This window comes from Meles meles, chromosome 2 (assembly GCF_922984935.1).
Source record: "Meles meles chromosome 2, mMelMel3.1 paternal haplotype, whole genome shotgun sequence".
Taxonomy (NCBI): domain Eukaryota; kingdom Metazoa; phylum Chordata; class Mammalia; order Carnivora; family Mustelidae; genus Meles; species Meles meles.
This window is the reverse complement of record NC_060067.1, coordinates 58,350,270-58,377,876: the sequence shown is the minus strand read 5'-3', so window position 1 is coordinate 58,377,876 and position 27,607 is coordinate 58,350,270. Positions and strand designations below refer to the sequence as shown.

The window sequence follows — 27,607 nt, the reverse complement described above, 5'->3', positions numbered from 1 at the left end:
GAATGAGTTGACAGAACATAATTTAAATGTTATAATTCCAGAAAATCTAAAAGTAATACTGTAACTAACAAAAATCGGGAGGCTGAGACTGGAAAGGAAAAGAAAATGCATAAAATCTCCCGTTCACAGCAGAAAGTAAATACCTATCATGTAGAGTTGAAACATCCAGTTTTTAAAAAGTGAAATCATGCCAAACTCTTAATATTTTTTTTCATAATTGTCTCTTCACCTGAGAAATATCTTTTAGGAGTTAATATCTCTTATTATGAACAAATACATATGTGCAGCTCAAACTTTCAAAAGAAAGTTTGATTCTACTTTATTTTTCTTCTGGTAAATATAAGTAGTCTTGGGTTTAATCGTGTTTATAAAAATAGCAGGCATCGTATGAACCTATTTTTATAAAGCTGTATCTACCAAAGCTTCTGTCTAAATATATGCTTAGAGAGAAATTCAGGATGATATTCATCAATGTTGGCAAAATGGCTTCTGAGAGGGAGAAGTTCCTGTTTTGCTCTTTTTTCTTTGCTTTTTTCTGAAATTCTTAGATTTTGTAGCTCCTTCTTACTGTCCTAAGCAACACATGCAGCCTATGTCTCTCCTTTCAGACACTGAGTGTTGGTCTCCTCCTGTCCCACCCTCTTACCCTAGTGACGTGTGCATTTTCTAGAGCTGCCATGACAAATACCCACAAACCTGGTGCTTAGGACAACAAAAATTCATTCTCTCACAGTTCTGGAGGCCAGAAGCCCAAAATCAAGGTTTTGGCTTGATTGGGTTCCTCCTGGAGACTCTGAGGTAGAATCCATTTCATGCTGCTGTCCTAGTTTCCCGTGGCTGCCCCACCTCTGGGCTCCTTGGCTGACAGACACATCACTCCCATTTTGTCTCCACCCTAATCCAGGAAAATCTCCTCCCCTCAAAATACTTAACCTAATTATATCTACAAAAACCATTTTTGCCAAGTAAGATCACATTTGCAGGTTTTGGGGTAACGTGTCATTTGGGGGTATTCCATCCACTCTAAGTATTTTCCGAATGGTGAAAAGCGAACCTCTGTGCTTACACCTCTGTGTGGTTCACGGAAGCTGCAAGCATCCCTCTAGATGGGGCCCAAGGATCCCGAAAGATCACAGGTTTTAGATCCAGGTAAATATCCAAGGACATGTTCTCTTTTTGTCTACTTACTGAGCTGTATGAATTGGGGGAAATGACTTAACTTTTCTGGGTCTTGATTTTCATCAGGAAAATCATGCCTGGTCTGCAAATCCTGATGAAGGGTAAATGAGGATTATAAATTGTTTGTTTAAAGTCATTCATAATATGCCTAGAACAGAGTAGGTGGTTCTCAAGTTGCTTTGAAATTACATTTTTTTTAATTATATTTTCAAAGGACTATGACTGGAAGACCACCAGCCCTCAATAATTTCACCATAGGAGAGGGAATGCCTCATACTCAAAGGCATCTGCAGGAGTCACTGACCAGCATCACTTAAATAGTGTGTTCTCTGACCTCAGCTAGGCACCTGGGACTTTAAAACGACAGAGTTAGGGCCAGCCTGGCTGGACCTGGATCACTGTGTGATCCTCAGTGAGAACCGAACAATCTGAGAGACCAAGAAAGCCCAATCATCTTTTCACCAAAGCCTTTGGCATGGTTCCCTTCTCAGGTAAAGGACATCTGCACAGCACTGTAGAAAGTGTTTTTATATCCTGCAGCAATTTAATAACACATCCGTAGCATTGAGATCGTAAACCCTAATGCACATTAAGGTAATCATAAACCACAACACACAGGCTTCCCAAATTAGGTTCAGCAATCATTTCAATTTTAATACACACTAAGTTATTCAGAATTTTAATGATTTTTATTAACATGCTGTGGAATTACTACTGGAGTCAGTTCCACTTTTCCAAGGTGATAAATGTATCCGTTAGGAAGGCGTTGGCTACAGTTGACAGAATACCTCAGGAACAGCAGCTCTAACTAAATAAGGGTTTTATTTCATCCCATAACAAGAAGTCAAGGGAGTTGCTGGTGTTAATGGTTCAGCTGCTCATTCAAGCCATCAGAGACCCAAGCTGCTTCTCTCTTCCCACCCTGCCGTCCTTAACATGTTATCTTTGTCCTCAAGCATGTCATTGAATGGCTCTGTGCTTGAGATATCACCTCTGTTCTAGTTAAAGGCAGAGGAGGAGGTGGGCTGCACCAATCGTGTCCCTTCCAGAATTCTCCAAAGTTTTCTTATACCTGACTGGGCGGAATGGTGTCACATGCTTCCCAAGGCCACTTCCACTGCAAAGGAGGCCCAGAAGGAGGCATATGTTGGCACCCGACAAAATCAGAATTCTGGTAGCAAACACAGGGGTGTAATGGGTATCGATTTTTAAATTATGATTAGTGAAGTAAGGCTGACATGTAATCTTATATTAGTTGCAGTTGTTACAACACAGTGATCCCACAACGCCTGGATATCGATTTTAATAACAGTATCTGCCACAAAAAGAAATCTGGAAGGCTCAGGAAACTACAACTCAGAAAACCCCTATCCCTCTCCCTGCTGAGCATTTCTCATCTGGATAATTTGGGTTTAGGATAAAATGTGAGCAGAACGATCTTTTAAAAATGAAAACCAGATCCTGTTTTTCTCCCACTGCCTTCAAGAAAACTGAACTTCAAATAAAATTTGAACTCCTCCCCACAGGCTGAGACCCAGTGTGGTCTAGCCCCTGTCCAGCCCCTTGGGGCCCATCTCCTGTGCCCTTGTTCTGGGTCTCTCCTGCTGCCCTGTGAACAGCTCGAGGGTTCTTGCTGCAACGTCCTTGCAGTGGCTACTCCTCTGCAAGGGTCCACTCTCCCCGTCCCAGCGGCAAGCCATATCTTTGCACCTCCCAGATCTCTGCCCAAAGGTGGCTTCCCCAGAGAAAACTCCTCTGAGCCCCTCTCTGAGACTCCTCATCTTCCTACCTGCTTCCTAGTACTCCCATCGTTTATCGTTATTTGAAATCATCCTCGTATGTACTCCCTTACTCCCTGCCCACCTACCACTTTGCAGGGCCCCTCCTCGGGGGCAAGACCACTTTTTGTCTTATTTGCCCTATTTCCCCAGCTCCTGGTCCCTGTTTTGCACATCAAAAGTTCTCAACAGATATCTGTTGAATGAGGATATGGACCAGAGTTAAGAATCCAAATGTCAAATATCCAAGCAGAATAAACAATGGGGAAGCAAGTTCCAGGGAATGGGTCCCAAGAGTAGAAATGCACAGACAGTCACATGAAGATGAAGACAGCAACCTGTGCTTGCTGCCCTCAAAGGAGCACACAGTCCCCCCAAGAATGTAAGAGGAAAAGAGTGAAGGCACAGTATGACAACTGCCAGCTTCCAATTTCCAAACTGGAGAATGGTGCACGAAGATTTTGCTAGAGGGATGCATATTGCAATGTTATTGGCAATAGCAAAAATTGAAACCACCAAACCATCCAACAATAGAGAGTTAAGACAATTTTAATACATCCATATAGTATAGTTTAAAAACTACATTCCGAATTATACTTTATTATATGGGAATAGGAGTGAATATAGAGTAAATGACAATAGAATTCCAAAAAAAACTAATGCATAGAATAGTGCAATTTAAAACAGAAGAGAGAAAGAAAAGATGTATCTTTCCAGATGTAGATCCTAAAATGATAACAAGGTTATTTCTGGGTGGTCTGATGATTACAGCTGATTTCTATTTTCTTCCTTTTGTTTATCCATATAACCTAATTATTCTATGATTAACATGTATTAATTATGTAATCTTTCTCCACGTTGGAACAACTGAATTAAGAATCATGTTTTAAATCCCTTCTCGACAGTATGATCAAAACATTAGATATCAGAGGGTTTTTTCTTGGAGTGAGATAGCAGACACATGAAAATGTTTGAGGTTCAGGAGGACATGGGGGACAAGTACCTGGATGGCAGCCCCAATGGTATAGCCATGAGGAGGCCTAGGTGTCTTTTGACTTGAAGGCCGGTGACACCGTATGAACCTGGAGATCAGCCACCATAGACAGAATGCCTCTTATAGATGTACCTTGTTCCAAATTCACTTTATCTTCAAAACATGTAAATTAGGTAATATTCTCCCATCTTACAGATGAGAATCCTAAAGTCTAGGGAGGCTCACTGAATTGTCCAATATCCTCCAGAGAGCAAAAGTTAGACCAACTGGGCCTGACTCCAAAGACTTTGTTTCCGAACGTCACAGCTAATCTTCATTTATAATGTCAGCCTCTGTGCTTGCTTTGGCAGCACATATATAATGTCAGCCTCAAACATAGAAGTGGAAGACAACTAACCAGCAGTTAGTCCAGTGGATATCAAGCATTCTTTCCATTGCTATTCTGGAACCATTAGTTTGAGGAAAATCTTAATCAGAGGTAAAATCAAATCAGACATTAAATGCAACATGATATCCTGGGTTGGGTCTTGGAAATGACAAAGAATATTAGTGGAAAGGCTGGCAAAATCTGAGCAGTCTGGAGTTTATTCTTTAAAAGATTACAGGTGATGGATATTAGATAGATGATAGAGGATGGAGCAGCTTTTGTTGAATGATGAGTTGGGGGTGAGAGAAGGGCTGAGATTGAAACCTCCCTACACATTCTTCAACACCTCCCTCTATCTCAGCCCCAAAGAGCGTTCTAGTTTCCCCCGGGGAGCACTTTGGATCCTCTTGAGCTGATTCAGTCTGCTTTCCTTATGGATGAAGAAACTAAATCCTGATAATCAAAGTAGCTTGAAAAGAGCTCTCAGCTGGACATGGCAGAGTGGACTAGAAGCCCAGGGTTATGGACTGAATGTTGGTTCCCACCAAAATTCATCTGGTTAAGCCTTTACCCACAATGGGATGGTATTTATAGGGGGACTTTAGGAGGTAATTAGGTTTAAATGAGGTCATAAGCATGGGGCCCTCATGGTGGGATTAGTGTCATTATAAGAAGAGGAAGAGGGACTGGGGCTCTCTCCCTACACCGTGTGCGGTTTTGACAAGACATGTTCATCTGTGAGCCACAAAGAGGGTTGTCACCAGGAACTGAACTGGCCAGCATCTTGACCTTGGATGTGCCTGCCTCCAAAACTTGAAAAAGCAATGTGTATAAAACCAAGGGAAGTTGAACCCCTTTTATCAAACACCTATATTCCTGAGAGGCTGTATGAACTGAAATGTTGTTGACGTATACAGGGTGGATTTGCTATTTTTTATGGAATTGGTTATAACAATATCACTGGAGCAATTGTCCTCAGCCCCAGACCCTGCATCCACATTAGCTGGGGGCTTCTTAAAAGTCCAGGTTCCTGGGTAAACTTCAAAGATTCTAAATCATTACAACTTGAGAATGGGTCCCTGAGACCTGTATTTACAAAAGCTCTCCATATTTATAGTGGTTTTCTCTCAGGGAAAACAAACTGAGGAATGAGAGATGGATCTGGAAAGAATTATTTTCATTGTATATACTTTTGTTACAGTGAATTTTTCAAACACACTGCCATGTACTGCCTATTAAAACTAAAGTACACTTGGGGGTGCCTGGGTGGTTCAGCTGGTTAAGCATCTATCTTCAGCTCAGGTCTGATCTCGGGGTCCTGGGATCAAGCTCCATGCCAAACTCCTAGCTCAGCAGGGAGTCTGCTTTTCCTTCTGTGCTCTCGCTCTCACTCTCTCTCTCGCTCTCTCTCTCTCTAAAATAAATAAAATCTTCAAAAAATAAATAAATAAAAATGAACTGGACTTAACTCCGCATGTACTGCCATGGTAGGGAGCAATGAATCTAGGGAGACACTATTGGGTCCCTGACAAACAGAAAATTATACAGAATCAGCAGGAGGGTCTCAGGGCAGCCTTGTAAGTTAGAGTCCTAGCTGCAGCAATGAGCTGCGGAGTCCAAAAGCCTCAGCTCTGTACCTGCCTCTGCCCCAACCAACTTAGCATTCACTTTTCTGAGCATGTGGTCTGTCAAATCCATATAACAGGACCAAACTAACAGACCTGTGAGGAGACAATGAACTTTAGGACTCAGCACAGAGCCTGACACATAGCAGGCCCTCTGTAAAGAAAAGATTTTTTTTTTCCTCCAGAGCCCCTGAGTTGGAATGGAGGTGACTGACACAATCAGAACTGAATCATTTTTGGAGGGCAAAACTTTTTTGTTTTGTGAAACCAAATCAGCTGTCTTAAAGGAAGAAAGCTTATGTGTTAGAATGGTCTCCACATGCCCTTCTAGGTACTAACGGCCAAGATTTCTCACCCTGGGGTTCCTGAAATCAGCACCAATCTAGGAAATCAGAACTCTGTACGCATTTCCACTTAACTTGTAAATCTGTGCATTTATAATTTTCTTGGACTTCTTCCACACTATTGTGAAGTTTTGGCTTATTCTATGTTTTTTTAACTAATTTTTACTGAAATATGCAAATAACTATATTACAAAATATTTGGAAAATAGAGAGGAGAAAAAAATTCACAACTCCATGATGTGAACACAATGGATATTGGTATTTTGTTATATTTTCTGCAAGGCTGTTAACTTGTGAGTTATAATCATCATAAGCATTATATAGTCACCCTAAACACTGTTTTGTCTCAATTTTTCTGTCAATATATTGCAAATATTCTCCCTATTATAGCAAAGTCATTATGACCATACTTTGAATGAGCTGCATAATATTCCACCGAGTACTATACCACAGTACCTTTAACGACCCCCTATCATCTACCATTCCCATGTATTCCAATTTTTTTTGCTGTTTTTAATAATGCTGCAATGAACATTTTTGTATGTAGATAGTTCCACTGAATTAAAAAACTATTTCCTTAGGCTAAGGTCACAGAAATGGCAAGTCTCCTCTTTCTCAAATATGAAATTACTAGATAAACTTAGAAAAATAACAGTTTCATGTGAATGCGCTCTTTCTTTGGTTTTCTAAATTATCAGGGGAATAACTTTTTGCATAGCAGAAATAAGCAGCCTGTGATCTACCAGAGACAAACAGGACTGCAAAAAGTTCACAGGGCAACATTTTATTTGGCTGTTACATCTTCAACATTAATTTTGAATTACAAGCAGGAGACAACCCAGATCTTTGAGAAGCATCAGTGTCGGTCACCCAGCTCACGTCCCATTGTCCTCGTGTGAGCAGGGAGGGAAAGAAACTGCCCTTCTTCCTTCTGAGAAAAGCCCTCCCTGGAAATGAGCATGTACACTGACTAAAACAATCCTTCCACACTATTCAGCAACTCTCTGGTGAGCTTCTCCCAGCACCTTGATGCCAACAATTTATTCCTTTTCGATTATTCCAGAAAGACAGTAATTCAATTCAGTAAGAACTTGTGATATTAATAACAACTTATCTTTCCCGAGCATTTGCCACATGCCGATGTTCTAACATATATCCTAAATGTAGGTTAGCTTTCATCCCATTTTATGGAAGGCACACTGAGGCCAGAGACTGGAATTTTCTCAGGATCACAGTTAGTAGGTGGTGGAGCTGGGCTTCAAGCACAGGCATGCTAGCTTTATAAGTCATTATGTTGATCAACCCCTACTCTCATGTTGCCTGGGGCTCAGACAGGGTCCCCTGGTTTCACCTGTATTTGTTTCCTATTGCTACAAATTACCAACAACTTGGTAGCTTAAATCACCATGGCTCTTAATCTACAGCTTGGGAAGTGAGAAGTCTAAAACAGGTTCATAGGACTGCGTTCCTCTTGGTGGCTTTAGGGAAGACAATTTTTATTTTCTAGAGGCTGCCTACATTCCTTGCCTTATGGCCATTCCTCCACCTTCAGAACCATCAAATAGCACCTCTTCTCTGATTCTGTTTCCCTCTGCTTCCATCATCACATTATTTTACCTCTCCAACACCAACCCTCTTGCCTCCCTCTAGTAAGGACCCTTGATTTTTTTATCAGGAGCCTGACCTGGATAACCCAGGATAATTTCCCTCTCTCAAGACTTGTAACTTCATCACGTCTGCAAAGGCCCTTTGTCAAGCAAGTTTACACAGTAACAGGTGTTAAGAGTTAGGACATGGACATCTCTGGGTGGCCTGTACTCAGTTTACCATACCTGGGAAGTAAATAAAGCTGAAAGACAACACGGATGGGCACAATTGTACCTGCTGAGCTATTTCTTGGAGATGACACAAGAAAGAAAAGCTGTCAGACTTAGAGTTCCAGCAATCCCGACAGAACCAGCACAGAGATAGAGATAGCATTCAAAGAAGGTATGGCCACTCCTCTGCTTCTGAGCAGCTAACATGGTCCACATCCCTCACTTAACCCATTTCGTGATCACAACAACCCTAAAAGGGAGCATCCTTGTCTGCAAAACAGGAGAGACGCTCAGATGAGTTATATAACTCTCCTGCGGTCACACAGTTAGCAACGCTGGTGGGCACCAGGCCTGTGATTAGGACCCAGGTGTCTCTGACGCCAAAGCACAGGTGTAGACCATCCTGCCCAGGCAACAGCTAACAAAAGTGATCAAAATGAACCACACCAGCAGTGTGCACACAGCCCCTCCACAACCACGCCCTGCACAACATTTATCACCAATTTCCCTATCCACTTGTTTGTCTACATGTTTGTTACCTATCTCTCCCTGAAGGTAAGGATCTTGTCCCTTGCTGACCACTATCATCCCAACTCTGAGAACAGGCCGCGCACATAGTGGACACTAAATATCTGTTTGTGTAACAAATAAATAACACTTCTTTGACTGAGAGATAACCAATGTAAACAAACTCCACCACATACAACATGGCTGAGATGTTTAAAAGTAACAAACACCCCAAAAAGTCTTTTCAACAGCCAAAACAAACAACTCTACATCCAAGTTAATGCAGTATCTCTTCAGAAAACCCCATGAGACCCAATCCAGAGCCTGTGTTCTCTTTCTGGAAAGTGATTTCTAACTAATTTGTTGAGCTCTTTATCACTCTACTTCCTGCTAAGAGGGATATGCTTCAGTGGCTGAAATTAAAGAGGAAGATTACCCATCTGAAACACACGATCCAAGGGAGCAAGGTGACTGCATACGAATATGGAGAGTTCAAGAGATGCATCAGTGAAGTTACTCTGTAGGTGGAGACAAGGATTCAAAGAAACTAACCCATGACATTTCTCAAACTGACACGTTACAAACCCCTAACCCCAAAACCTGTGTGCATCTCCCTCAGCCCCTACAAAATGGATCCTTTCAGTGTAAGGATCCCACCCTCTGAAACACACATAACTAGACAGGACAACCTGGACTCGAGGAGATGATATTCTTTCGTGCACACGGGACACTCTCATTATGGTCATACACACTTGATTATTTTTAAATTTTGGTTTTTTTTTAATTTTTTTTCCATTTTATTTATTTTTTCAGCGTAACAGTATTCATTGTTTTTGCACAACACCCAGTGCTCCATGCAAAACGTGCCCTCCCTATTACCCACCACCTGTTCCCCCAACCTCCCATCCCTGACCCTTCAAAACCCTCAGGTTGTTTTTCAGAGTCCATAGTCTCTTATGGTTCGCCTCCCCTTCCAAATTTTTTTTAATAAACATATAATGTATTTTTATCCCCAGGGGTACAGGTCTGTGAATCGCCAGGTTTACACACTTCACAGCACTCATGATAGCACATACCCTCCCCAATGTCCATAACCCCCTCCCCTTCTCCCAAACCCACCTCCCCCCAGCAACCCCCAGTTTGTTTTGTGAGATTAAAAGTCATTTATGGTTTGTCTCCCTCCCAATCCCATCTTGTTTCATTTATTCTTCTCCTACCCCCCTAACCCCCCATGTTGCTTCTCCATGTCCTCATATCAGGGAGATCATATGATAGTTGTCTTTCTCCGATTGACTTATTTCACTAAGCATGATACGCTCTAGTTCCATCCACGTTGTCGCAAGTGGCAACATTTCATTTCTTTTGATGGCTGCATAGTATTCCATTGTGTATATATACCACATCTTTTTTATCCATTCATCTGTTGATGGACATCTAGGTTCTTTCCATAGTTTGGCTATTGTAGACATTGCTGCTATATTTTGACTCTGCATGAAAATATAATACCATTGCTTTTTTGATTCACCCTGTGACCTCACATATCCCTCCCTTGTGGCAACTGGTCACTTCTTATCTCTCTGTCTCCTTCCCTAAGAGTGCTGTAATCTTCTTCGTGGCAGATAAGTGGCTACGTCATTTTTGAGTCTTTTAACCTTGGTGATTGGTACAGCATGTTGAATGAATGAATCTTTTATTATAAAAATAGTGCATGATTATTACAAATTTCAGAAAGGTAGACAGCAACAAACAGTTCTATGATTGTGAAAAAACAAGAAAGATTTTATTATATTTTTCTCTTTTTTTAACATAGAGTGCTTTTTCTTTATTTTTATTTTTCTCCTTGCAAAATCCTACGTGCACACTTCTGTATTGGGACTTTTTCACTGAACCTTATAATATAAGCATTCCCCTATGCCATCTCAAAGTTCCAAAGATTGATTAAAGATAAAAAGTTCTAACATGGCTCTTGAGGACACCATTGGGAACATTATTAACTTTAACTCTGGTGTTTTGTGAAGAGAATGCTGCCTGTGACCTAGCTACTAATAAATCAGGCCCATTTCCTCAACTCACCTAGAAAATCCTTTTGTTTTTCCTCTTTTACCTTTTACAATCCATGACCTAAATGGAGCTGGCCCCATGTCTTCTCAGCTTGATAACAGCCATCTGAATCTATCCTTAAAACCAACAAGCAGGAGACTTTTGGCAAAATATGGTATACGGCATTCTGGTTCTAGTGCTGTTCTATTGGGTTTTTTTCTGCTAAAGTAAATGTTTTCATGAACTCACGAATGTGTTAGTCATAACCATCACAGAGTTCCAGTTGATGATTAAAAAACAAACTAGGTTTGGGAAAAAATTCAAGATGCCTTCCATACTCCAAATTTGTTCCCAGTCAACAGAGAACAGGGGCCAATGCCTTGAAACCAAACATATTTTTATGAAACCAAACATCATAAAACATGAGTGAACGTACCCTTACATCACTCAGACCACTAAGATTAATAGACACGCTGAAAGCATTTGCTTCACACTTGCTCAACTGAACAAATACATCTTTTCACAAAACTGATCCAAAATCTTGGCCATTCCCAGATGTCTAAAATCCAAGACTCTTTGCTCTCAAATTCCTCAATGAGAAAGTGTAGAAGAAGAGAATTTGAGACTTTAACTAAATGTTTAAATTTGGCGCCAGGAAGAGAAGGAGCTAAAATTGTATATTGAAGAAGTGAAGAAAGGAAGGGAGAAAGAAAGAAAGAAAGAAAGAAAGAAAGAAAGAAAGAAAGAAAGAAAGAAAGAAAGAGAGAAAAAGGAAGGGAGGGAAGGGAAGGAAGAAAGGAAAAGAAAGAAGGAAAGAAAAGAGGGAGGAAGAGAAAATACACTGAGATTTATATCCACAAATAATCTCTTATATTATCAATGTTTTATTTCTTTGAGAAAAAAGGACCTTCTTTCTATCTACACATGATACTATCTATTGGGAGGGTAGAGTGAGTTTGTTTTGTTTTAATGTAGCATTTATTGACTTTTTAAAACCAAAAGGAATATGCTTATGGCCCCGCATGGAAATTTGGAAACCAGAATGGAAATGAAAGTCGAAAATATAAATCATCCATAACACGTCCACACAGCAATAGAGCCACATTATTTTGATATTAAGGCTTCTCATCTTTGTGATACATTTATTATTTCTTAAAGCCAAAATGAATGTTCCAGAGACATTCTAGAGACTAGAGACACTATTTGACAGTCTATTTTCCCCTTAATAAATATATAAAAAACATTTACCTCTGTCATTAACTGTTCTTATAGAATGTAGATTCTAGTGGCTGCAAAGTAGTCCTTTTGTTGATGTGTCATTGACTTAACCAATCTACAACTGTAAAAGAAATAATTTGTAATAACCAGAAAAGAGTATGTTAAGCTGTGATCAACATCATTGTACATATAGCATTGTCTACATTCTTTAAAATTTTCTTCAAATTAAATCATAAAAATAGAAATTCTGAGGCAAAGAATTGCACAATTTTCAAATCTTCATATATATTTTTCAATATACATTTTGCGTTCCTTAGCAGTTGTACCATTTTGTATTTGCACAATTATGGACATGCCTACCACCTAGGTGGTTTGAATTCTGTGAATCTTTACCAAACTACTTGGCCGTTAAAACTATTTTGTTTTTCTACCATTTATTTATTTATTTAACAAGTGCCTATCCAGACACCTCTTTGTGCAGGCTCTGTTCTCATGCTGGGGGCACTGCAGCAAACACAGGATCTAGCAGACATATTGGGTTGGACTCCCAATTCTGTCTTTCTCTCTCTGTGACCTTGGGTATGTTCCACACCTGAGCCTCCATTTCCTCTGCTACTACAAGGAAGCAAACACAACCCACACAAAAGGTAAGTGTGGAAGTTAGGCGTACTGACATATGTGCACAGTGCTGCAGCCCAGGCAACGTCCTCTCAGTAAGTGTTGGTACCTGAACTCCACTTCCCTGAAAACCTGGGCAGTTACTCTGTTGAGGCTCCAGCTCTTTCCACGACATTTGATTGAGCCTCAGTTGGGAAGACCTGGGCTTCCCTGAGGTACACTGGCTTCTCAGACAACTACTTCTCCATTTGAAGAGGGAAGAAAGACCAGTTAATGGGAAGCTGATATTTGCAGTTAGTTAGAACTCACATTGACATTACATTCATTCAAAGATGGGAATTGTGGTCACACACACACACACACAGTGTCTGAGTTGCATGACCTTGGAGTCCCTTCTTTTACATTTAAGTCAGAGGGTTTAGTGAATAGAGAATTTGGCTGAAATTTGTCCAACTCTACCTTCACATTCAGCTCTGGCACTCTGTTTTGCCTTAGCTCCCCTTCGCTATATGGAAGAATTTCCAGCAATAACTCAAATAATGCTAGTTTGGTTTTTTTTTTTTTCAGATGTTTCATAAAGAAATTTTCTTTAAAGTTTATTTCTCTACTAAAAAAAATTTAAAATCACCACTTAAGCTGAGACTCCATTTTGATCCTTTCCTTGCTCCTCAGTTAACCACTAGGCTGGAGCTAGTGCATTTCATTTCCATGCATTACTGTTTATGGAAGTAAAACTTACATGATATAAAATTTACCATCCTCAAGTAAACAATTCCGTGACATTTAGTGTATTACAATGTACCACCACCACCTCTATCAAGCTCCAAAACATTTTCTTCATGCCAAAAGAAAGCCCCCATAACCATTAAGCAGTCACCTCTCATTTCTCACTCCCACCTCCAACCCTTGGCAATGACCACCCTACTTTCCATCTCTATAGATTTACCTATTCTGGATATTTCATACAAATGGACACGTACAATATGTGACCATTTGTGTCTGGCTTCCTTCACTCAGAATAATGTCTTCAAGGTTCTTCCATGTTGTGACATGTATCAGTACTTCCTTCCTTCTTCAGAGCTGAACGATACTCCATTGTATGCATGCACTGTCTAAGCTGGATAGAGTTCCATGCACATCCACTTGCTGCCTACCATATTGTGCCAGGATTTCTTATTTGGTGGTGATCCAGGCAAGAGTTCTGCTTCCCTCATATGCAAGCCTGGTGGATGGTGCAGACAGGAAGGTAGCTGGGTGTTCTGGCACATGGTCTTTGCCACCAACAAACCCGGGTTCAAAACATTGTTCTAACTCTTCATAGTTACGTAACTGTAACAAAGGTGATTGGCCCTTTATGTCTTTGTTTCCTCTTCTGTAAAATAAGCATGAACTATTAACCACCTCAGTTGGGGTTGCTGAGTGCAGCACACAAGACAATGCACAGTGACTTTGTGCAGGGACCGGCACACAGTAAGTGACAAATTTCACACATTTTTAAGTCATTGATCAAGCACCTGCCAAGTGGCAGGCACTATTCTAGTGGTAGGATTGCAATAGTACACAAAACAATAAACAGTAGATAGCATCCAGTGCAGGGAGAAAGCAGACAAGACAAAGTGACGACCATCACCAGTGTGATCATGGGCTAAGGTGCTATGGGGCAGAGAGAGGGTGCTGGGTTTGATGAGGTCAGAGAGATTCCCATAGGACATTCTGTCTAATCCATCAAGACTTAAACAAAAACATGTTTAAAATCTCTCCATTTCTCTATATCTCCTGCCACCACAGTGCCCACCATGACCATCTCTTCCCCTACTGGCTGCATCGGCCTCCCAACTGATCACTCATCTCCCTTCCCCAGCACTCTCCAATCCACTGTCCACACAGTAGCCAGAGCATCATTTTAAGAATAACAAAGATGATGGTTTCCCCTGCTTGGTGGCTCCCATTACTCTTTTTTTTTTTTTTTTTAGTTTTTATTTATTATTTGAGAGAGAAAACAAAAGTGGGGGAGAGAGAGGGCAAGCAGACTCTCTTCTGAGTGCAGAGCTAATATAGGGTTTAATCTCACAACCCTGGAATCATGACCTGAGCCAAAATCAAGAGTAGGATGTTCAACCTCAACCGGCTGAACCACCCAGGTGCCCTCCCATTACTCTTAAGATCCAATCTAAACCCTTCAAGCCCTGAAGTGATTTGACTTCGTCTATTTCTCTGACTGCCTCTGCTAAAGGTCATCTTGCCATGTCAGTCCCAACCCACTATTCTTTCATTTGCTAGAATTCCCAAAGCCCTGTCCTGCCGTAGACCTTCAGGCTCTTCTTTCCTGAGGGACTCCTCTCCTGTCTTTGCCTTTAGCTTAGCCATCTTCATGAATCTCCTTAAATGTCCCTTTCTTAGAGTGGTCTTCCATGATCTCAGAAATAAAATAGTTCCCCCTTTTTAACCTCTGTCACCAACTCCCTTTTTTTCCTTTGTAGCACTTGCTTTGCTTGGTGTATAATTACTTGCAGAAAAGAGGTAGTAAAATATAGTGGTTAAGAGTCCAAGCCTGCATGGTGTCAGGCAAGATAGATACTTCTTCTGCCTCAGTTTTTCCATGTGTAAGTTGAAAATAGTAATAATAGTAACTACATTCTCTGGTTGTAAGAAGATGAAGTGAGAGGATGTGTGTGAAGCCTTCAGCACAGTGCGGAACCCGGGATGGCACTCAGTGAAGCTCCTGAGAGCTGCTCAGCCCCCTAACCCACTGAAGATTCAGAGGCCTCTTTGAGTCTGCTCAACAGTGTTGACCAATGCCTGGGCACATAGCTGAATGTTAATGAAGATTTTTTTTTTAACAAGTGTGGGCTTGAACCATATGAAGAAACAGAGAGAAAGATCTCGCAGGTTGAAAGAGAAAAATGCATGCAATATCAGAGAGTTCCACAAAAATGAGATGTATATAAGAACTAGAAAGGGCTTGTCTAACTCTATGCCTCAGCGAAAGGCCAGTAGCTGGCAGGGAGTGGAATAAATTTCAGTGACGTGAATGAATGGTCTGGGGTTAGCAGAGCCAGCTTTCAGGTGATCTGGAAGAGTGGTAGGTTCTAGACAGCCTGAAGGGCAATAGAAAAGCAAAAGAAGCCCAGCAATGAGCAAGGCAAAGACCACTGGTAGGGCAAAGTCATTGTGGAGTCCTGTATGGTGGGCCAGGAGGGCTGGCACCTTGGGTGCAGAAGACATAGGAATAGATTCTACCTCCTTGGCCACATGACTGATTTTTGAGCAAGGGCCCCTGGGAAGATTTTTAGGAAAGGCTCATACTTCAAAGACTCCATAGAAGAGGAATCTTCTGGGAACTGAGAGCTTCTGATACACTTGAGACCTGACAACACCAGAGGAAAACTCTGGTGTCTTGCCAGAGCTGTCAATCCAGGGAGATAATGAGATTACTTCAACCCAGACAGTGTGTTTCATCACCTGTATCCCATCTGGCAGGGTCAGCTGAGCACCCACTATGCACCCAGCGTGGCTTAAGTTCTGTGAAATTCAGATGACCAGGGCTTAACCCGTGGCTGGGGCTATATAGAAAATTTGGGGATACCCAATCCAGAGATGGTACTATTGTTAATACCACTGTGGAACAAGCTTCAGTGTCCTCTCCACAAAGCATGTTGCCATGATCGAGCATCAGCAGAGGTTGGCTTTGCCAACTTTTAGCATTAATTCCAAATTGAAGATTCTGTGGCTCTGTGTTCCAGGGACTAAGGGGGCCTGACTATTGGGGAGCTTACTTTCCTCTGGATTTTGTTTTCGTACAGGAACAGGGCAGTGTAAATTCACACAACCTTTTAGAAAGCAGTTTGGCAGCGTGTATCAAGAGAGACATAAAACATCCAAATCTTTTGACCCAGTAATTCCATTTCTGGGAATCTATCCTAAGGAAATAATCCTAAATAGGGATAAAGGCTTATGCATAAAAGTTTTCAATGTAATCTTATTTATAATAGAAAAAAATGGAAATAGCTTAATTGTCCAATCATTGTGGAGGGGGGAAGAAGATTAAATAAATTATAGTATAACTACTTGATGAATATTATTTGGCCATTAACCTTTCCAAAGTATAACAGAAGAGAGATGCTTATTATATAATATTAAGTTAAAGAAAAAGCAAGCAGATGATACAGGAACCCCAGTTCTGGGTACATATCCAAAGGAAAAGAAAACAGGAGATAAAAGAGATATCTGTACTCCCATGTTTATTGCAACATTATTCACAGTAGCCAAGATATGGAAACCAAATATATGCCCATTACCCACTGGATGGATAAAGATGTGGTATATACAATTTAGTATTATTCATCCATGAGACAGAAGGAAATACTACTATTTGAGACAATATGGATGGTCCTTAAAGTCATTATGGTAAGGGAGATATGTCAAACTGAGAAAGACAAATACCATATGATATCATTTATATATGGATTCTAAAAAAGCTTACTATGACATTGTACTACAATGGCTATCATATTACAATACATGTATGTATCAAATCAACATGTTTTGCTCCTCAAATTTACGCAATGTTGTGTGTCAGATATATTTTACTAAGGAATAAAGAAAGAAAGAAAGAGTAGTAACAGTGATAGATAATATCACAAATCTTTGAACAGATTATCTATGCATGCACACAAATACAGAACAAAAAATAACAGAAAAAAATAAACCAGAATGGTAACAGTGGTTATCTGAGAGATAGAACTATAATTTGTGTTACTTTTATTTTTTCACCTTTTCCTCTTCTGCGCAGTTTTTCTTTAATGAGCATATATTTAAAATAAAATATTAATAATTCTGTATGGCAATGATACTGAGCATATAGAGCATAGACAATAAATTTTGAGGTTAAAAAAAGAATACATGTATTTTGATGAAAACTTTGTAAACTGTGAATAAGAAAACATATTAGAAGGAAATCACACACACACACACACACACACACACAGTCAAACAAAAAAATGAAAAAGCTAAACCTGTCACTTGTTCCATTAGAAACATGACCAGTGTTTGGTTGGTTTTCTTATCTGTCTTTGCCCAAGGGTGTTATCTGTCATGTCCTTTATTCTTGCCTTCCTCCAATCCTTCTTGACATGGCAGTCCAAGAGATCTTTTTAAACTGTATGTATGGTCCTGTCTCTCCCCTTGCTTCGTATTGCTGTTCACATAAAGTCCAGGATCCACAATGGCCTTTCCACTCCTGTGATCAGCCTCTGCCTCAGCCTCTACCTGTATTTCTCATCATGCTTCTCACACTATTCTGCTCCTCAACAGCTTTGTCCTATTTTTTCAAGGTATCTTATCCTCTTTCAGTGCCATGCTTTTCCTCAAGCTGTTAGCTCTTTCTAGACAGCCTACTCTACCCCACCTCACACCTATTTTACCAGATACCTGATATCATCCTTCAAGTCCCAATAAATTGCTTCGAAGTTATTCCTTCAGAGAGTTACTCAAACCACATTGATGAGATTATTCTAAAAACACTGATCTGGAGCCCAGAAGGAGCTCCAGAAGCACCAAAGACAAGCATTTCCTAGTACCAGCAAGAAGGTAAATTTTAAATACTGCTAAAACAAACAAAAGAAAAAACAAAAAACAAAACAAAACCAACAACAACGAAAAAAAGGAATATCTCTGACCTAGAATTGCTTCTCCTTCCACCAACATAAACCAACATTTCTTGAGTAGCACAAATGCCAGTCAATGAGAAGTATTACTTCATTAATTTTAACAATCATACCTGGTCTGAGCAGTTCTAGATTTTTAATTTATGGAAGAGAAAAGTAAGGTTTAGAGAGTTCATGCAAATTGCCCAAGGGCTCATGGCTGGGCAACGAAGACTTTGGCCTTCAAAGACGGTGGTCTTATTCTGCCAGCTGCCACAAAGAAATGTCAGTGGGAAGAGAGAAGATGTGGAGAGTCCTGCTAATTTAGACTGTGGTAACATTCCATTGTTTTCTTCCTTTTTTGCCAAAACCACTATACTCAGCTTTCTTCCCAAGCACACTATGAGTCACTGTTGGATTTCCAGCTCTCTCCCCACTGGGATGGAGTCAGTGAGAATGTTGTTTTGGCTGGCAGGGGATATGTGTGCAAGTGGTACCACCTGCTGCTAAATCTTTGCCTTTGTTGGGTCTATTGTCACTCTTAACTCTGAGACTGGCTCACGTTCATGGGTCTCCTTCCAGAATGCCTCCAATGTTTTCAGCAAGAAGCAAATCAGAGAACAAGGGTCTTCTGTTATCCAAGACATTTAGAAACACTAGACACTTGGAATAGAACTGAAATGCCCACAAAGAAGTGAATTTAAGGGTTTTCAATAAATGTAAGCTATTATTATTATTGTTATTAATAATAATATCATCATCATCATCACCAGCATCACCATTTTTCTGCCTAGATAATGTCACACAGACATTCTCAAAACATTGAAATTTTTTTTCATCACTAAATGGCCATATTACCTCTGGCCTCCTTGCAACCATAGGACTCTGGGTCGTTTTCAGGTGCAAACCAGGTGGGCACAGAGAACACAGGACAGACAACGCATCAGAAAACAGGAGCCAAAGCTGCAATAGTCAGAGCAGCAAAGATAATGCCAGCAATATTAACTCACCTCATAGTTACCAAGTGCCTATTATGCTCTACACATGTGGGACTCATTTTCTGTGGATTATTTCAATTAATCTTTACAACAATCATAGGAGAGAAGCAGTATTAGTGTCCTCATATTAAACTAAAGGTTTGATCTGGGGGTCAGAAAAATCTGAGTTTGAATGCTAGAACTATTACTGAATAGTTTTATGACCTTTGCAAATTCTCTCATTTGGTATCTTGACTGTCCACTTCTGTAATAAGCAGATAATAATACCTACTCCACTCAGTGGTCAGGATTTACTATGGTTAGCCTGTAGTAGGTGCTTAATAAATGGGTGCTATTATTTGTTGCCTTCAAATGAGGAGTCCCCATAAATGATGTTGATTATTAGCCCCTTAAAGGACCTCCTCTGGGCTGCCAGCTGCAACCCTTCAGATAGGTCCCTTGCCCTGGCCCCGTAACTAATGTCCTGGGAGGGCAGGTCCTCCCAGAGACCATTAGAGAAAGAGTAGCCCTTTGTAGCCATCTAGAAGGGAAAGCAGTTGTTTTTGGTTTCCAAGGTGTTCTGAGAATCCAAGAGCAGGGTGAATCTCACCATTCCAACAAAAGCCACCCCACATACCAACAAATAATACCTCTTCCCATATGTGCCTTCTGTGATTTTCCCTTGCATTTGTCCTGTAGCAAAGTTCTATCTAATGGATATTTTGGGTCAAAAAACATTACAGAGTGGACTTAACTATTGGAATGAATTTAAATAGGAAAGTGATATTATTCACTGACATGGCAAACATTCATTTATCAAGTGCCCATTGTTTGGGTTCACTTTAGTAACACATGAGAGCTCAGACTTGAAGTAGAAGATGGCAAGACCACAGAGAGCAGCTCAGAGGCTGTTGCAAGAGTTTGGGGGAAAGACAAGGAAGTAGGGGAGCTACTCATGTGGCTGTTGAAGCATACTAGTCAGTGGTTGCCTCCAGAACCCGATCAGCATTGAAAACTAACTTTCTTGCTCTTATTCTAGAATAAATAATTAATCCACCACTATTTAGCAAGCACTTCTAGATTCTGGCCCTTGGCTGCATGTGGGTAGCATAGGTGAGTGAGACAGAGTTCTTGCCTCAGAGGAGCATGTTATAAGGGGTGCATTCTCATACCAGAGTCTATATGAAGTATTATTCATGTACAGAACCCTAGATTCCCCAAAGAGACTGAAAACCCCCTAAAGTAGGGGTTGCCTCCCCACATTTATTGGGGCCCCAATGACTAGTACCTCTCTTCCCTTCTAGGACTTCAGACAAACTGAGAAGTGAAACAAAGGATTGTGGGCATCCATATTGTGGAAATAAGTGAAGACAAACCAGATGAGAACAAGAAAATGTTATTTATTCTGAATTTGCTATAGCAAGAGAGTGAACCATCATCGCATACATTTTGGCAGAGTCTCAAAGACAGACAGAGAGGTGTGAAAGCTTTATAGTAGAATAAACCAGAAGGCTGACTGAAGGCTGTTGGTTTGGGGAGGAGTTGGGTTTTGGAGTCTGCTTTGCCCCTCACCAGCACTGCCAATCTACCCCTAATCTCAGTCCCCTTGTGCATCATGAGGAAGTCCTGGAAGCTCCCTCCTGGGCTCATGGTAAAGAATAACCAAGAAATACATATAAAGTGCTTAGGACAGTGCCTTGACACAATAAGCACTTGATAAATGGTAACTATTTTTTTATTTTTCATCATTCAAAGATGCGGCATCTCAGAAACAAGCTTAAGTGTCCATGGATGGATGAATGGATAGAGAAAATATGGTATGTATATACAATGGAATATTATTCAGCCATAAAAAGGGAAGAAAATCCTGCCATTTGCCACCCACGCACAGGCGTTATGCTAAGTGAAATAAGTCAGGCAGAGAAAGACAAATGTCGTATGATCTCACTTATATGTGGAAACTAAAAACAAAACCAAACCCCAGACACATCCTACAGAATGTAGATTGGTAGTTTCAAAGGTTGGGTTTGGGGAGGGGGGATGACATGGGTGAATGGGGCCAATGCATACAACTTCCAGTTAAAAAATAAGCAAGCCCTGGGGGTGCCATGTACAGCATGGGGACTATAGTTAATACTGCACTGTACATTTAAAATTTGCCAAGGCAGTAAACCTTAAAAGTTCTCCTCGCAAGAAAAAAAATATTTGTAACTATGTATGGTATTGGATATTAATTAGACTGTGTGACCATGTTACAATATACACATATACTGAATCACTATGCTATGCACCTGCAATGGATACAACGTTCAATGTCTGATAAAAAGAACGTGCACACACACACAAAGATACAGCATCTCTCATATGCCCCATATTTCTCAGGCAAGTGAACAAATTAAAGTTGGCACAACCTGGAGGCATAGAGGCGTTGTGAAGCAGACACATAGAGGTTTTGCTCTCATGGTCTATCAGCCCGGTTGTCACTGCCCAAGTACTCCCCTCGTCTCTCTCAATGAACAGCACCATAATGGGGATGGAAGGGGCAGTGCCCAGCCTTGTGGACACCTGCTCTGGGGCTGACCAGCTCCATTCTGTGCCAATGGACTCTTCAGCTCCTAAGGCAACTCAGATCACCCCCTTAGCCTTCACCTTCAAGACTCCAGGATTACCTGACACTTTGAAAACAGCACTGGTTCTCCAGTGTTTTCTAAATAATCTCAGGTCAGTTTGACAGGTTTTGTTAGTGAAAGCCAAACACAGCAGCACCTGGCACTAGCAGGGCCCATCCTGGACATGTGGCGGCGTGGAAGACCAGCTCTGCGGGGTCTTCCCTACTGAACTCGCCTGGCTTCTTGGAATTTCTGTAATGGGTCATCAGAGAACTCCCACTGCACTCTGAAAATATCCATGAAAAAGCTTGACAACCCCATAAAATTACATTTCAGAACTTTTAGTTCACACTATGGCAGCCTGTGAGTAAAGTGCTTTTAAGACATTTTTTACTTATCTAAAATATTCTTGTTTTTGGTTAAGAAGTCTCAAGGGCTGATGGAGCTACAGGGTGTCAATCTCTCTGTTATTTCTTATCCAAGATGATAAAAATTCCTAAATTTTCTGAAATAGCTACAGAATAAATGATATGATGTGTGGAATTTGTCTCAAAAGCTACCAAATGCAAGTGTTAGGGGGGAAGGGAGCCTAAGTGAATAGGGCACCAAGGAAACAATATTCCCCTTAGGTAACTTGCAGCTGGCTGCTGGATGCCTGGGGCATTAGTAGGCATAACATTCATGTATGTTTGAAATGTTCTGCAATTTTTAAAACACTTCTTATGATTTAAAATATGAGAAGTGATATTTTGGACATAAGGATGAGTATCGAGTATTATGGTCATGCATAATGCTATTTGTTAATTCTCAATTATATTTCTATATATCAAAAATACTGCAGTTTCTTCTCCATGTGAACTTAGGAATGAGGGATTGATGAGTGGCCACGCTATGAAAGGAGTGACTCTTGGAAATTATATAAGGACCTGAGTACTAAATCCAACATCCCATGCAATTGTGACCTTTGGGCAAATCACTTATTCTTACTGCATCTGTTTTCTGGTCTGTAAAGTGGGAAAATCAGGCTGATGTCCTCTGAGGGTCCTTCCTTCCCTGATGGTGTGAAATCCTTGCTGGAATATGAGTCCATGCACATCAGGATCCTCTCTTCCTCTTTCAACTCTGATCCCCAGGGCCTGGGACACTTCCTGGCACACAGTAAGAGCCTATAACATTTTTTCATTCAATGAGTGAGTGAACATGCAAGCTAGTTTTCTCACAAGAACTCTCTTCTTTCCTACAATGAAAGCAGACTGGGTTCAGAAACCACACTGAAAAGCTGGAAAAGTGGCAAACAAGCATCACCTCCTGGTATATTATCCTGGTTATAACCTATCGGGGTTGAGGGAGAATTGATGGCTTGACTCATAAAATCATGTTTGCAGTCCTTCAGGGGCTCCTACCACCCCAGGAAAAAGACCAGAACTTTCCAAGGCTAGGAGAGCCATCCTCCCTCCAGGCTCAGGCTCTCCTTTGCTCCTTCTCAATGGCCTTCCTCAAAATTATCCTCTTCTACCTCAGGACATTTGCACATGGCAATCCCTCAGCCTGAAAGTGTTTTCTCACAACCTCTTATTGGTTAATGCCAGCTTCTGTTTCATATTTTAGGCCAGATACCATATCTTTAGGCAAGCCCTTCCTGATCTATATTCTCAGCTGTGTCACCCTGCTAAACACTCCCAAAACACCCTTCACCTTTCCTTTAGAACACCCTCTAGAATTTATTGAATTTCTCGAATGGCCTTATCTGTCCTTGATATAAGTAAGAAACAACTTCCTTCTTTTCCCATCACTTCTTCTAGTCAAATTCTTTTGGATCTTTCTTCTCTGTCCTTTCATGACATCTCAGGCAAATTCCTTAACTTTTTGGTCATTTTTGGTTACATGACCCAGTTTCATTATTTAATTGTGACTTATTTTCACTTATTAAAAAGACAAATCTAAATAATAACTTTCATTGCACATCTAAAACATAGCCTGTTCTCTTTCTATGCCTTCAACTCAGGATCTACTATGGTTTTTCACTCTTCCTCCAACTCTTCTCCCTCCTTCCACTTTGAACATGTCTAGAGTCAGATCAGAACATAAAAGAATTATAAAAACATGATCAAATTATTTTTGCTCAATATGAGCTATTTGCTCGGTTGCTATGTAGCTATTTGCACTGCAAATGTAGCTATTTGCACGGTTCTCTCCTGCCACACACAGATGTGCCCTGTCTTCAAATGCCAGCTCTCTCTAGTTGAACATATTCCCAGGGTCATTAGAAGCTTTCTGAGAGACCTCCATACTACACAGTTCCCTGAACGGGTGATTCACTCCTTGGTTGGTAGTTTGCACTGCCCTACACCAGCCTCAGCTTCTGTACTCAGTGATGTACTCAACAGCTTCTTACTGGCTACCTTGTTCTAGGAAGACTCTGACCTGGCTCAAGTCCTCATCTAGATGGCCCAACCCCACCTTCATTCTTGGTACCATCTGTCTCTTAAGAACTTCAGGTACCCTTGTCTCTCAGATGGCTATCCCTATGCTGGCTCCCTTCTCTGACAGCCTTTTGCCTTTATAGAGCTAGAATTCTCTAGTTTCTATGATACCATAAGATGTCAACCTCCAGGGTGGGTCAAGCTCCTCCAGAACCTATTTATTGCATTTCTCTGCTCCCATGAAAGCTGCAAAACTTTTAGCTTCACAGTTTAGTTAAACATCCAGCTGGAAAATAAACAGCTTCTTTCTTGTGGGCACCTTGCCCACTATCGGTGATCTCTTAAAGTCCTTGCTACCTGGCTGGAGAGGGGTTATCGCTCTTCCCTTACTTCCCTCATAGGAAAGAAGGGGAGAGCTCATTAGCACTCTCTTATCAGCTAACAGCTTTTTACTTTGGAGGCTCTATTCAACCATTACTTACTTTTTAACTTCTAGTTTTCTCTTATGTTGATGGAAAGTGGACCTCGGCTCAGTGTCAGATCCAGCTGTTCTTAGCAAGTCTTAAAGGAATGTGTGGGCATTGGTTGCCCATTATTCCTTGCTTTGAGTCCTCAGCTGAAACTCCAAGATGATGGAAATCCAAATTCACATCCTGTGAAACACAGTTCTGTGATTATTTGATGAATGTCTGTCTTCTCCACTAGGCTTTTCCTCTAAAAGGGCTCTACGTTTACTCTCCCTTGAACACCAAGACCAAGCATTCAGTAGCTAGCGTATAGTAACAGCTTAATAAATATGTGATGAGGTAATGAATAGAAGAACAAGAGGAGGGAGGGAGAAGACCAGATTTGTATGACTGGAACCCTGTGGTTTAGAAGGACTAAAAGACGGGGCATCATTTGAACAAGAGAAGATCAAACAAAGATTCCCAAAGCCTGACTGTCCATCAGAATTACTCATAGACTGTTTGAAAAATACAAATGCTTTGCTCTAATTTGCTGATATGCTGAATCAATAGACCTAATTGAGAGTCCATGAGCTAAAATGTTTAAGAAAGGTCCAATAATGTGCCATGAGGGCTCAAGGGAAGACAAGGCTGTACCTGATGGGAGAATCAGGGAGACTTTTTGAAGCATCAAGGAGATTTTCTAGACAAAGCAATGGATAAGGATGAAAAATGTGAGCAGATGAAGAAAGAGGCATGGGGAAGACATATTTAGCAGGAATTTTCAAGCCAGAGGAGATGAAATAAGTAAGGCAATGAGGCAAGAAAGAGATTAGATTCCAGACAGAATCTAGTGCTCCAGGGAGGAAGAGGACTCAGGTGTGCATTCCACCTGCCTGAAAGCTCTTTGGATGCAGAAACCTAATCTTGTAAAGTTAACAACACCCTGGGGAGGTATATGGTATAGTGGCTGGGTGGGCCAATGTGGATCAGACTATCCACTGTTTTTATCTCTAAGAAAAATGATAAAATTATTCATTTCAAGAGGTTGTAATGAAGAGTAAGGGAAGTAATTATGTAATGTCATAGCATATAAGTGCTCACTGTATATAAGTTAGAACATTTTTTAATAATTCTAGAACCTATAAAAATGGCAGTTCTGCACATATCTTCCCAAATTTGCATTTTTGTCAAGGTTAGGTTGGTGGCTTGAAATTGGCCATGATGGGAAGTGTTTGTTTTGTTTTTAAACACTCATCATCCAGGAAATACAAATCAAAACCACAATGATACATTACCTTACACCTAACAGAATGTCTAAAATAAAAAAATTTTTAAATTTAAAAAAAATAGGAAAAACAACTGTTGATAAAGATGTAGAGAAAAAGGAACTGTTGTGTACTGTTGGTGAGAATGTAAATTTGTGCAGCCACTGTGGAAAATACTACAGAGGTTTCCCCCCAAATTAAAAATACCATATGATCCCATAATTCCACCACTGGGCATCTACCCAAAGAAAACAAAAATGCTAATTCAAAAAAATACATGCACCCTTATCATGGGAGTATTTACATCAAAAAACAAAACAAAACAAAAAACCCACTTAGCAAAACTGAAAATGAACCTGAACCCTTTTTTAAATTTTTTAATTATTTATTTTCTCACCATAGCACATACCTTCCCCAATGTCCATAACCCAGCTACCCCATCCCTTCCACCCCGCTCCCCTCTAGCAACCCTCAGTTTGTTTCCTGAGATTAAGAGTCTCTTATGGCTTGTCTCCCTCTCTGGTTTCACCTTGTTTCATTTTTCCCTCCCTTCCCCTATGATCCTCTGTCTTGTTTCTCAAACTCTTTATATCAGTGAGATCATATGATAATTGTCTTTCTCTGACTTATTTCACTTAACATAATACCCTCTAGTTCCACCCACATCATAGCAAATAGCAAGATTTCATTTTTTTTGATGACTGCATAGTATTCTGTTGTATATCTATACCACATCTTATTTATCCATTCTTCTGTTGATGAACATCTAGGCTCTTTCCATAGTTTGGCTATTGTGGACATTGCTGCTATAAACATTTGGGTGTGCATGCTCCTTTGGATCACTACATTTGTATCTTTAGGGTAAATACCCAGTAGTGCAATGGCTGGGTCATAGGGTAGCTCTATTTTCAACTTTTCGAGGAACCTCCATACTGTTTTCCAGAGTGGCTGCACTAGCTTACATTCCCATCAACAGTGTAGGAGGCTGAACGCTTTTTTTGAGAGCTGAACAACACATGTTAGATGCCCTGTGGACATTGATAGGATTGTCTAACTAGAACTGCCTTTAGTTGAAAAGTGAGTTAAGGCTACAGGAAAACCAAAGCACAAGCTGAGAGGAAAAACTTCTCTGCATTGGAAAGGCAGAGGACGACCTTGGCCTTGGCATGACTGTCAGGTAAAAACAGAATCTGATTTTTTACTCTCAGCTAATACTCCCTTCAGCATATTCTTTTATCCATCACTTTCACCATTGTCTCTAAAAAAGCATCAAAAAAGCTGAGTGAAATAGTTACTAACAAGCTTTAGCCCCATCAGAGCTATGAATACTCTAAGAGACAATTTCAAAGGCTAGTTCTCTTTGTGGAAAAGAATATGTCTGAGAAGATACAGATTATGAGTTAGATCTGAGATGAAAAATAACTTTTAAAATCTAATATTGCAGAATAGAAAAAAACAGTGTGGTACCTAAATAACACAAGATACTTTATCAGCAAGCATTAAAGGGAAGTTAAGGAAGTTGTGAATGACACAGGAAAGTGAATATAAATATCCACAATTTGTATCAATACTCTGCCAAGTTAAGGCAGTAACATAGGAACATATCTTTCTCTTTTGGAGGTCAAGAAACAATTGCTAAGTTCTTTGATGGAGATTGTGCTATTTCAAAGAGTGAATGAGAAAAGCCCATTAAGAAGTTATCACTTTATAATAATAAAGAACACATCCAAAGCCTGAAACACCTGACGTTAA

At 40.5% G+C, this 27,607-nt stretch overlaps 1 protein-coding gene across 2 annotated transcripts in view; it reads left to right on the top strand.

Annotated features, from left to right (window-relative positions):
* C1QTNF7 (C1q and TNF related 7) overlaps positions 1–27,607 on the top strand; it is a 75,641-nt gene that overhangs the window by 26,505 nt on the left and 21,529 nt on the right. The window contains exon 1 of one of the 2 annotated variants that reach the window (XM_045986954.1): positions 20,865–20,926. The exons of the other annotated variant lie outside the window; for it this stretch is intronic. The gene's annotated coding sequence lies outside the window, so the exon portion shown is untranslated. Of the gene's footprint in view, positions 1–20,864; positions 20,927–27,607 lie in introns of those variants that run through there. 2 annotated transcript variants of the gene reach the window in all.